At 40.2% G+C, this 11,621-nt stretch overlaps 1 protein-coding gene across 6 annotated transcripts in view; it reads right to left on the bottom strand.

Annotated features, from left to right (window-relative positions):
- Nucleotides 1–858: 858 nt before the first annotated feature.
- CASP10 (caspase 10) overlaps nt 859–11,621 on the bottom strand; it is a 109,694-nt gene continuing 98,931 nt past the window's right edge. For all 6 annotated transcript variants that reach the window (XR_007517923.1, XR_007517924.1, XR_007517926.1 and 3 more), the window contains one exon: nt 859–946. The gene's annotated coding sequence lies outside the window, so the exon portion shown is untranslated. The remainder of the gene's footprint in view (nt 947–11,621) is intronic.

Below are 11,621 nucleotides of genomic sequence, written 5' to 3'. Positions count from 1 at the left end.
AACAATTTGCTGACATTCCTTTTTGTCTTATATTTAAAGCTATGTAATATGAACATAAAATTATGTAGTTTATTGTACATATTAATAACAAACGTTGCTCATACATATAAACACGTGAACATTTTTACATGCTATATTGGTGCAGTGGTTAAGAGTTTGGCTGCAAACCAAAGGGTCGGCAGTTCAAATCTACCAACTGCTCCTTGGAAACCCTATGGGGCAGTTCTACTCTGTCCTACAGGGTCGCTATGAGTTGGAATCGACTCAATGACAACAGGTTTGGTATATGAATATAAGTGATATATTTAAACATTTTATCTGATTTTACAGTAACCATGTGAGCTAAATACTACAATAATCATATAACAAATAGGAGAAAAACATCTTAAAGAAAGATTAAGTAACTTACCCAAGTTGACAAAGTTATTAAATCTTGGCATTGAGATTATAACCTTCGCCATGTCACGCAAAACCTCATTTCTTATCCATTGAACCAATTGCAATCATCCAGCTGCAAATACATCCCCTTGACTTATCATGAAGATCCTTAACAGGACCTCACCACTGTATAGTTGGCAGGAATATAACCCTCAGCAGACACTGATTAGTGTGTACTTAGAACAGTATGAATAGTTTTTATATAGATATGTACGTGTCAAACATATGACAAAAATTTGACTAACATATGACTCATAAAAATTTGCCTTAACTCTTCCCATGTCCAGATTTAACTACCCTCAGGAGTGTGCTCAACTCACCCTGGAAGCGTACAGCTAACCCTGCTAAGCACAGTGGCTAAGTGCAGCCGGCCAGCCTACACTCATGGTTTAGTGATCACCCAGAAGCCTTTATGTCTGCGTTGAGATATGAGCAGGGGCAGATCTGCATCTGCTGATGCAAGCAGATTTCGGTTTTCTCTTGAGCTTCTCTAAAGAAAGACGACATTCTGCAGAAAGAAACGAGAACATATTAGACAATTTTTGTAACTTTATTATCACTTTCTAAGTAAAGAGTAAAGTCTTAAATAAGTATCACTGGAAATAAATACCAAACCCATATACAAGTGTTGCTGTTACTATTTTCATTTTGTTAATGATTAAATCTTCTTTTTAGAGAAGAAATATAAATTTTTCGTTCCGGTTGACTGCAAGCTCAAACTTTCCTATGACTCTGTTCTTTGAGGTATAAAACCATTTAGACATGTGTCAACCCCTGGGAATTTAAAAATAAATTGAGTCACAGAAATGCAAAAAACAAATGAGCTGAAGATAGTCTCTATAGCCCTACCTTTCAGTTCCTCTTCTCTTTCCAGTGCATCCTGATAAGGAGCAGGGGTGACAGGCTCAGGCAGCCCCACCCCCCCAGTCAGAGCCTACTGACAACTCTGTCTTCGGTGAAGGAATGGCACCTACATGGAGTGGAAGTTTGGAATGGGCGATGTATCCCTTTCAACATTCTATGAGTCTTTGAGACTGGGAATAAGTGGCTTGCTATTGACAACAAACTCAAAAATTTCCCCCAGGTTTTCATCCATCTATTTATTCAATTAATTTAATTTACGAGCTGAAATGTGCCAAGCCCTGTGCATTCATCCATCACCATGTGGAAATGGTAAATAAGAGAGTGGGCTGTATTGTGTCCAGAAGGTAGAAATAAATTGCATGAGAACCTAGCTCAGACTCCTATAAGACCTTCTCCTGCTATATTGTGCCTTCTCCCTCATTTAACAACTATGGCCTCATGGGGAGTTTCTCGTGACCAGCTGATAAAGGAAGAAAATACAGAAACTTGGCTTACAGGTGATTCTGCACCATATGATAGCACCAATGAGCTAATCAGGAATGTCTCTGAAAGACAGTGGTGGAAGTGTACAATGTATCAACTAGCATATTTGGTTGTTCATCTCAGCAAAGTTATCCAGCAGTAAAAATTAACACTGCTACTCTACTATACATGGCTAACAGGTTGCTGGTTGGTCAAAGACTTGAAAAAACCAGGCCTGAAAGTTTGGTGACAAAGATGTCTGGGGTAAGAGGTTTTTGGATATTCTGCCAGGAATGGGCAGAATGAAGGTACTTTTGTCCCATATATGCTCACAAAGAGACATCTACTATAAAGGAGGCTCTAACCAGATGGACAAGATTATACATTCTATGAGCATCAGTGTCTTTCTCCAGTCACCCCATCTGTATTCTTAGGTATCTGTATTGTCAGCTCATCATCTATGGTTTTGGGAATGCCTTATTCATTGTCATACACACACACACTCCCATTGCCGTAGAGTCGATTCCAACTCATAGCAACCCAATAGGGCAGAGTAGAACTGCCCCCTAGGGTTTCCAAGGAGCACCTAGTGGTTTCAAACTGTCAACCTTTTGATTAGCAATTCATTGTCATAGTGTCCCATATAATATTACTTCTACAAAGAAATTCATTTTGCAACAAAATAAATGGAGCAATAGACTATGATTGTGGAATTCACTTGTCTTAACATGGACTCTGCATTCAGAGGGCTGAGGGAGTGGTGGAATGGCCTCCAGAAGACTAATTACTATGCCAATTGGAGACAATACACTGAAAAGTTGCTATTCTACTCTAACATATACATTATATGCTTCAAAATGGCAACCAATTTATGGTACTGTTTCTCCCACAGTCAGAATTCTTAGGTCCCAGATCCAAGAGGTAGAAGTGGGAATGAATCCTATGACTATTACATGTAAAAACTCATTTGTAGAATTTTTGCTTCCTATCCTTACTGCTTTGAGCTCTTCTGGTTTAATACTACCACTAGTAGACCAACTACTAAATCTGATTTGAATTGGAAGTTGTAAACTGCCACCTGGCCATTTGGGACTCTGTACCAAAAGGAAAGAAGGGGTTATTGAACTAACTGGGGTAATTGATCCTGCTTACCAAAGGGAAAGAGGGTGTCTGATATATAATGGGGTCACAAAGGACCACACCTGGAATCCCACTGGACTTGGAGGGCGTGGGACCAGGCATTGGTTTGTTCTGTTGTACATAGGGTCACTATGAGTCAGAAGTGACTCAGCAGCACCTAACAACAACAACAACTGGATTTGCTATGGTGACATTTAGTATTTCCACATCCACAATTGAAATTTAATAGATAACTATAGCAAACAAAGAAATTCAAATTCACTAAAGACTTGGCCCCTTTAGGAATGAGTTTTCACCACCAGGTTAAAATAACTAACCAAGAAAAAAAATCCAGACCAACTAATACGTTGGCTGAGGACAGTGGGAACATAGAATAAGAAGCAGAAAAAAGAAATAAATATCATCTATGGCTATGTTCAAAGCCATGTAGCAGTACCATGGAAGAAAAGGCCTGGTGATCTGCTTCCATTAAGATTATAGCCAAGAAAACCCTATGGGGCAGTTCTACTCTGTAACACATGGGGTCGCCATGAGGCAACTAACAACAACAACAACACGGCCATGTTACCAGTCGCAGAGATGAGAACCATATGCATGTTTTCTTCCTTGCTTTTTATGGATTTATATTGTATGTATTCTTTCGTTTCCTCCTCCTTTCCCCTTATCATTTTATAAAAGGAAATTTGGTAGTAATTAACCATAAAATTTGGTAGATTATAGAATATGTAGGTTCATTTGTGACTGATTTAAAACAGAAATTATTTAGAGCTAGATATGGTGACTTTTATGACTTTGTGTACCTATTCTTAAGAGAGAAAGTAAGAGTGCATTTGTTCATATGAAGGTTAGTTAAATCTTGTTATTCTGAAACATTGGTTTATTATGTTGCTGTATGGAAGTTCAAATATATGTAGAAAGCTGTATTTGGATTTTGAGTACCCAGAGGAATAGTGAGTAATGATCATTTACTATTGTCTTCCAGCTTGAAATCCATATTTCTATATCCTAATGATGCTGGGGTCAGAACTCTATAGACTACAGTTCCTAGATTCCTTGCTAACTAGCTTCCTATTAGGTACTGCCATTACCTAAAAACCAAACCCATGCCGCAGAGTCAATTCCAGCTCACAGCGACCCTACCGGAGAGAGTAGAACTGTCCCATAGGGCTTCCAAGGATTGCCTGGTGGGTTTGAACTGCCGGCCTTTTGGTTAGCAGCTGTAGCTCTTGACTACTGCACCACCAGGGTTTCCAGTCCTGCCATTAGGGGGCTCTAAAGGGAGGTTGTAAGGAGGAGGAGCAGAGAAGGTACCTTCTTCTTGATTTCCCCTGTCCTCAGTGTTGCTTCAGCAGCAACAACTGCATTGAGCCACCATTGTCTTTCGGCACTTCCAAAATCAGTGCCCCATGTCCCCTCAGGTATACAGCAGTAGCTTGATGGTGCCCCTTCCTCAGAAGTCCGAGCACTACATCCATGGGAACACTTCTCTATGCTCCTAAATTATTGGGGAGACAATGATATCCCAGAGGTTCGCTTCTTTTCTTTTTTCGACAAACCTCTTTTGGTGTCTGCAAAACAAAAACCTAGGCCAGGATCTCGCCCTGAAGATCAGTTACTGGGGATTTGAATAAACAACTCTGCACAGTAAAAGGACAGGTTGGCTCTGAGCCTGATTGGGAAGCAAGTAAACTTTGCCTCTGCCCCACAGCAACTTGACTTTCTTTTGTTCCGTTGCCACAGAGAACTTTCCTGCCCTTACTCTCCTCCACCCTATGGGATCCCAATCACCTGACTCACTTCTTCTGTGTCTAACTAAAGCTTCCCTGGACTTCGTAAACATTTTGCTTATGATATTATGATAGTTCTTATCATATTGCTTTTTAATCATTTTTTTTCAGCTGTTTCTCGACGATGGCACTGGGTCCTCTAAGCGTAGGACTCCTCAAGACAGATATGATCTGAACCATAAACTGGGTCTTTAAACTTGTATGCATCTTTAGATGTCCCCACTTTTGCTTCCTCCCCACTGCTGCCACCACCACCAGTGAGTAGAATTGTGTCCACCCCCCTACAAAAGATATGCTGAAGTCCTGGCCCCTGGTATCTAATGTGAATGTGACCTAATTGGGAAATTGGGTCTTTGCAGATATAATCAAGATAAGCTTATACTGGGTTAGGGTGGGCCCTAAATCCAAACACAGGTGTGAAAGATTTGTGAGCATTAGTGAGAGATCTGGAGACAGACATACACACACAGAGGGAATGTGACCATGAGAAGACAGAGGTAGAAATTGGAGTAATCTCGACGGCACTGGGTTTTACTGGGTAGCTACAAGCCAAGGAACGCCAAGGATTGCTGGCAACCCCCAGAAGCTAAGAAAAGGAAAGGAAGGATTCTTCCTCCAGAAGAAGAGGATAGAGAGCCTTCAGAGTGAGCATGACTCTGCCAATATCTTGATTTTGGACTTCTAGCCTCTAGAACTGTGAGAGAATAAATTTCTGTTGTTTTAAGCCATCCAGTTTGTTGTACTCTATTATGGCAGCCCTAGGAAACTCATAAAACTGTTATCATCCACATTTATGTGACAAAGAGTAATTTGTCTTTACCAATGTGTTACTTACCCTCCCCCACTCTTTTGCCCACCCATTTTCACTACTGAATCTTTTGATGCAGAATTGGGATGAAGAGGAGAAGAGAAGGACCAGACTTTCTATCTAAAACTATGGGGAAAATGGGAGGCTTTACTTTCTGCCTGTTCACCAATCCTGCTAAAGTATAAATCCTTCCCTCGAATGGCTCTCCACATTTAGATCAGTGTGGCCTCTGAAAGTTTTAGGTAGGAGGCATCACTCGCCCTACCTAAGCCCCCTTCATCGTACCTATTCTGACTTTATTTTTAGAGTCATAATTTAGAGAGAGCAGAAATAGAGTTTTGACATGTGTATAAACCCATGAAAAATAAAGTTATTTCTCACATAAAGATAGGCAAGATACAGCCTTCATCTGTCTCATAGATGAGGAAGTTGAGAATCAGAGAGACACTGGTTCAAGCTCACAGATCTGAGACTAATACCAGCATCCTTCAATTCCTGGTCTAGTATTCTTTCCATCGAACTCTGAAAGCTCAAACAAATTGAATGTTTTTATTTTTTCTATATAACAATCTGGATTATATGTGCCCTACTTAAACATTGGCTCAAATTTGTTTTGACAAAGAGCTAATCCGAGTGATTTGGTCAGAAAACAATTATAGGAAAGAGTTAGGAAAGGCCACTTATCCCCTGGCTGGCTGTGTTGCCATACCACTCACAGGGTTATTCTAAATGATTTTGGAAGCCACCTTCCTCAAGATTTAAGAATTTTTGAAGGGGTGGCTAGTGGCTGAGAGGATTAATTCTTACAGAAATTCTTTTTAAGTGAGAGTTTTCATGAAAAGCCAAAGAAAAAAATTTAGAAGTTGCAATAGACTACATTTGCTTTTTAATACCTACCATCTGTCCGAGGTTATTCAGGGACTAGAGGAGTGGGTTAGTGTTTATTTTCACAGATGATACGAATAACAACACTGCTATTGCTTATTTCTTTTAGCTAGGTGATAACATTCTGGGTTGTGTTAAAGTGTTAGGAAAAACATAAAGTCATCACTCATTGTTAATGGAGACAGTTCACTAATAGGTCTTTGATTCATGTCCATAATACTTTAGTCTGTGAGTTTTTGGAGCATAAACTGTTTTACAACTAGAGACAAAGGTTTTTGCTATTAAGGATTTTGATATAAATGTTTCCAGATCGTCTGTTTCTCTGTTTGATTTTTTTCAGGTTTTGCTTAATGACTTATAAATCCAAAATTGAGTTTCAAAATAAGAGTCCAGTGACATTTTTTCATATTTTTTCTACTGTATCTCTGCCCTTTTATACAGCAAACATGAACTCCTTCCCACTCTTCTTTCCCTCTCTCAATGGTAGACATACAAGTAGACCCTTACCTATAGGGGAAGGAAGGAGTGGGCACTGGGCTAGAGCTGTTATATATGTGGTGGTATAATACTTTAAAGTGCTAATTTCCCAGTATAACTGCCAATTTTCCATAATTTGGTGGCTAAAATGAGAGCAACATGGCCACAGGGACCATTTATAGTAGGGAGCAAAGTTCATTAACTTTTAAGTTCAAAGAGCAACATCTTGGTATGAGACAGAACATAGGGTGATAAAAAAATACCCACTATCTTTTATAAAAGACTAATAGCCTCAAAATATAAGTACTGTTTAGACTGGATTTTAAACGAAACTTATTTTAGAAGACAAGTAAATTGGAAGTGCTCTTGACATTGTTATATTGCATAAATCATTTAAATCAAACAATTTTTGCAAAGTTGAGCCAACTGTTTTGATAAAGAGTCAGATCTTTCCTTTTTAAAAGCAAGGGTCAGGCAAATCCAAAGTCAGTCTACAAGGAAAGTAAGTAAAAAGAATGACAATTACTGCATTTTTGCAACTTAATAAGAGTCTTTGTGTCATTTCATTCTTTAGAAAAGTAACCATCTTTTATATTCTATGTTGTTGTTGTTAGGTGCCATCAAGTCAGTTCTGACTCATAGTGACCCTATGTACAATGGAACAAAACACTGCCCAGTCCTGAGCCATCCTCACAACTGTTGCTATGTTTGAGGCTATGTTGCAGCCACTATGTCAATCCATCTTGTTGAGGGTTGTGATGGTTAAGGTTGTGTGTCAACTTGTCTGGGCCATGATTCTCAGTAGTTTGGCAGTTATGTAATGATGTAATTTGGCAGTTGTGCAATGATGTATTCATCCTCCATGATATGATCTGATGTGAGCAGCTAATCACTTGTAAGGGGAGTTTCCTCGGGTGTGGCCTGCCTGCACTATATATATGGACATTCTGACAAAGCTCGCTTGCTCACTCTGGATCTTGCATCTGGGTCATCATCACCTGACCTCCAGTTTGTGGGACTTGTGCCAACTGCCTACCATATTGCCAGCCAATCTTGGATTCATCAGCCCCTGCAGCTACATGAGTCAGGAGAAGCCTCCAGCCTGACACCTACCCATGGACTTGGGCCTTGACAGCCTCTACAACTGCATGAGCCATTTTATTCAGATAAATCTCTCTCTCTCTCTCTATATATATATACATATACATGTATATGCTTCACTGTTTTTTCTTCTCTAGAGAACTCAGCCTAAGACAAGACATTTGGTACCATAGTGGTTCTAGAGAAACAAAATCGTAAGGATGAGTTTTCTAAATTGGTTCTCAAGTCTGACTAGTCTGAAAGGCACTGGTGACTTTGCCTCCAGTAGTAAAGAGGGTACTGTAATCTATGGGATGAGATGGCAATGTTAATATGCAAAATATCCCCACCAATAGATCCAGTATTGGTGAAAAGCAAGGCTCTGGGTGATAGCATATTTGATACTTTCCTACAATTTTCTCAGAATGAGAAGTATAGGGAAGCTGGTTGTTTCATCTCAGTTTCACTAAACAAAGTGGTAAAAGAAAGAGAGGAATTCAGGGCTTCAGAGTCACAGCTCAAGTGCCACATAAAAGACCACAAAGTTGCCATTTGTGCCCTGAAAGAAAGCCTATTTCTTGTAGTAACAGAGATGATATTGTCAAAAATCAAACGCAGAGCCTTATCATAAGAGTGGCTGAATTACAATACCAACTGAATTGCCAGCCTCAAATGGTGTCTGAGGTTAAAGAGAGGGCATTGATTGGGAAGAAATGGGATCCTGAACCTTGGGATGGGGATATATGGGCAGATAGTCAGGAAGGTGAAGATACTGAGCCCCTGAATTCCATTGAATCACTCCTGCCAACAGAACCAGCCCTCTTACTCCCAGATTACTTCATGTTTGTCTGCTAAACCGCCCTCTCTAGTAAAACCATTTGTCCATCCAGCCCCATCTAACGAGATTAGCTGTGTCTAAAGAGCCTGTCTTAGGTTGGGTTCTCTAGAGAAGCAAAACCAGCAAAGTGTATAAATACATATAGAGAGAGATTTATATCAAGGATACAGCTCACTCAATTGTAGAGGCTGAAACATCCCAAGTCTGTGTATCAGGATAGAGGCTTCTCTCAATTCATGTAGCTGGGGGGGTTACCCGAGATTGGCAGGTTGGAGAGCGGGGCTCTCAGGCTGTGAAGATCGACCAATTCCAAGGTCTGCAGATAAGCTTATAGCTCAGGTCCCAAGAGCTGGACGTCAGATGAACAGGAGGCAGTGCAATATTCAGAGTGAGCAAAAAAGCCAAAATATCTGCTTATATTTGGATGCAGGCCACACTCCCAAGAAAACTCCCTTTCAACTGATTGCCTACTCACAGCAGATTCAATCATGGGCATGGTCATACATAAACACTGAGAATCATGGCCCAGCCAACTCAACACACAAACTTAGCCATCACAGAGCCCTTGTCTGAATCATTGTCTGGGGCATTGCCTGAGCCAGATGCTTAACAAGACAATGCTGATTGTTCTCAAAACACATCCCCTCCACTAATTTTGGGTTCTAGACCTATAACTAGACTTAAAGCTCCAGTGAGCCCCAAAAGGTGAAGTAAAAATTGTGACCCAAGAGGAGGGACACTACACTCCAAAAGAACTGCTTGACTTTTCTAATATGTATAAACAGAAACCTGGGGAATATGTGTGGGAATCGCTATTAAGGTTGTGGCATAATGGTGCAAGGAAAAAAATCTTCAACTACTCTCTCCGTGTTTTCCGTTATTTCCCCCTGCTCTGGTAGTCTGATTACTCTTAGGTTTTTCCTCTGGATAGTATCCCACATAATTATTAGGCTTTCTTCATTCTTTTTTCTGATTTTTCCTCTATCAAGCTGGTGTCAAGGGATTTATCTTCAATCTCACTAATTCTAACTCCTATTGTCTCAACACTGCTCTTACGACCTTTTATTGAATTGTTTAATTCTGAAATTTTACTGTTAATCTTTTGGATTTCCAGTTGCTGTTTTTGTGTGGTTTCTAGCAGTCTGTTCATTCTGTCATTTTTGTCCTTGAATTGTTTTCCTAAATCCTTCTATTGCTTTGTCTATGTGTTCCTTGATTTGGTCTGTGTTTTGCCTGATCTCCCTCTTGATCTCTTGGACAGCTCTATACATTAGTCTTTTGAATTCTTTATCAGGTAGTTTCATTGCTTTATCTTCCACTGGAAGATTTTCTGGTTCTTTATTTTAGTCGTTTGTTGGAGTCATTTTGTCCTGCTTGTTTAGGTGATTTGATATTGACTATTGTGTCTGAAGCATCAATAAGTTACTATACTTATTTATTTATTGTATTTTTGTTTACTACAAATTTGTTGAAGTTTTGTTTTATTTTGTTCTGATATGTCCAAGTAGGCCAGGCATGTGTGCGACTATGGTCATTGGTGTCGAAGCTCTCACCTCCTGTCTCCAGGTGGCAGGAGCAGCTACTAGGAGTGTGAGCCTGAGAGTCCATTCACTGTTCTTGTGGGGTGCTGAAGATGTAGAAGTTTTTGATGGAGTGATGATTCTGTCCTACTAGTCATGGGTTCAGGGGGGTTCTCCCTGGTTGTTGGGTTGGGTGTTGTGTGCATGCTCTGCTGCTTACCGGTGGGTCATTGCTCAGGTGCCCAGGTCATCGGTCATTGAGTGCGTGGTACAAAGATTCTCCCCTACGGTGCACCTCTGGCAGCACTGCATGGGGGTGTTCAGAGCAGGCACAGTTCTCTAGTTGCAGTGGGGGATGATTTAGGAGGGCAAGGCAGGGAACCCCCCAGGTGTCTGTCAGTTTGTCGTGCTGTAGGGGCCTGCGTGTTGCTGTGATGCTAGAAGCTATGCCACCGGTATTTAGATACCAGCAGGGTCGCCCATGAAGGAGAGATTTCAGCTGAGCTTCCAGACTAAGATAGCCTAGGAAGAAGGACCTGGTAGTCTACTTCTGAAAAGCATTAGGCAGTGAAAACCTTGTGAGTAGCAGCGGAACATTGTCTGATATAGTACTGGAAGATGAGCCCCCCAGGTTGAAAGGCACTCAAAAGATGACTGGGGAAGAGCTGCCTCCTCAAAGTAGAGTCGACCTGATGACATGGATAGAGTCAAGCTTTCAGGACCTTCATTTGCTGATGTGGCACGACTCAAAATGAGAAGAAACAAATGCAAACTTTCATTAATAATCGGGACCTGGAATGTACAAAGTATGAATTTGGGAAAATTGTAGAAGCTGATAGGGTTTTCAGATTGCTGCTGATACAGAATTACATAGAACCAAAATTAGCCACTCAGGACTGGGTAATCTAAAAGAAGTACATAAGGGTTTTTATAAGAATATTGCTGAAGTTCTAATTTCTAGATATAGAAAACCATTTTTATTTTCCTTTCCTTCTTTTAATATAAGAATAAGCTATTTCAATAACTAATAACATTATGTTAGCTACAGAATATCTTGTAGATTGGAAAATGTTATGGAACATGTTGAAGTTCTAAGTACATTTAGAATGTTTTAAATGATTCCACCTGTGGGCTCCAAAAAGTGAATCTGAGACGTGGGGTCAAGATGGCGGAATAGTCAGATGCTTTGTGTCATCCCTTTTACAACAAAGACCCAAAAACCAAGTAATCGGATATATATGACAATCTAGAATCCCTAATAACCGAAGACAAAGGTGAAGAATCAGACTGAATGAGAGGTGCAAGGAGAGACAATTCAAAAA

This window comes from Elephas maximus, chromosome 6, assembly GCF_024166365.1.
Source record: "Elephas maximus indicus isolate mEleMax1 chromosome 6, mEleMax1 primary haplotype, whole genome shotgun sequence".
Taxonomy (NCBI): Eukaryota; Metazoa; Chordata; class Mammalia; order Proboscidea; family Elephantidae; genus Elephas; species Elephas maximus.
The sequence above is the reverse complement of the archived record's forward strand: the minus strand, read 5'-3'. Positions and strand labels throughout refer to the sequence as shown.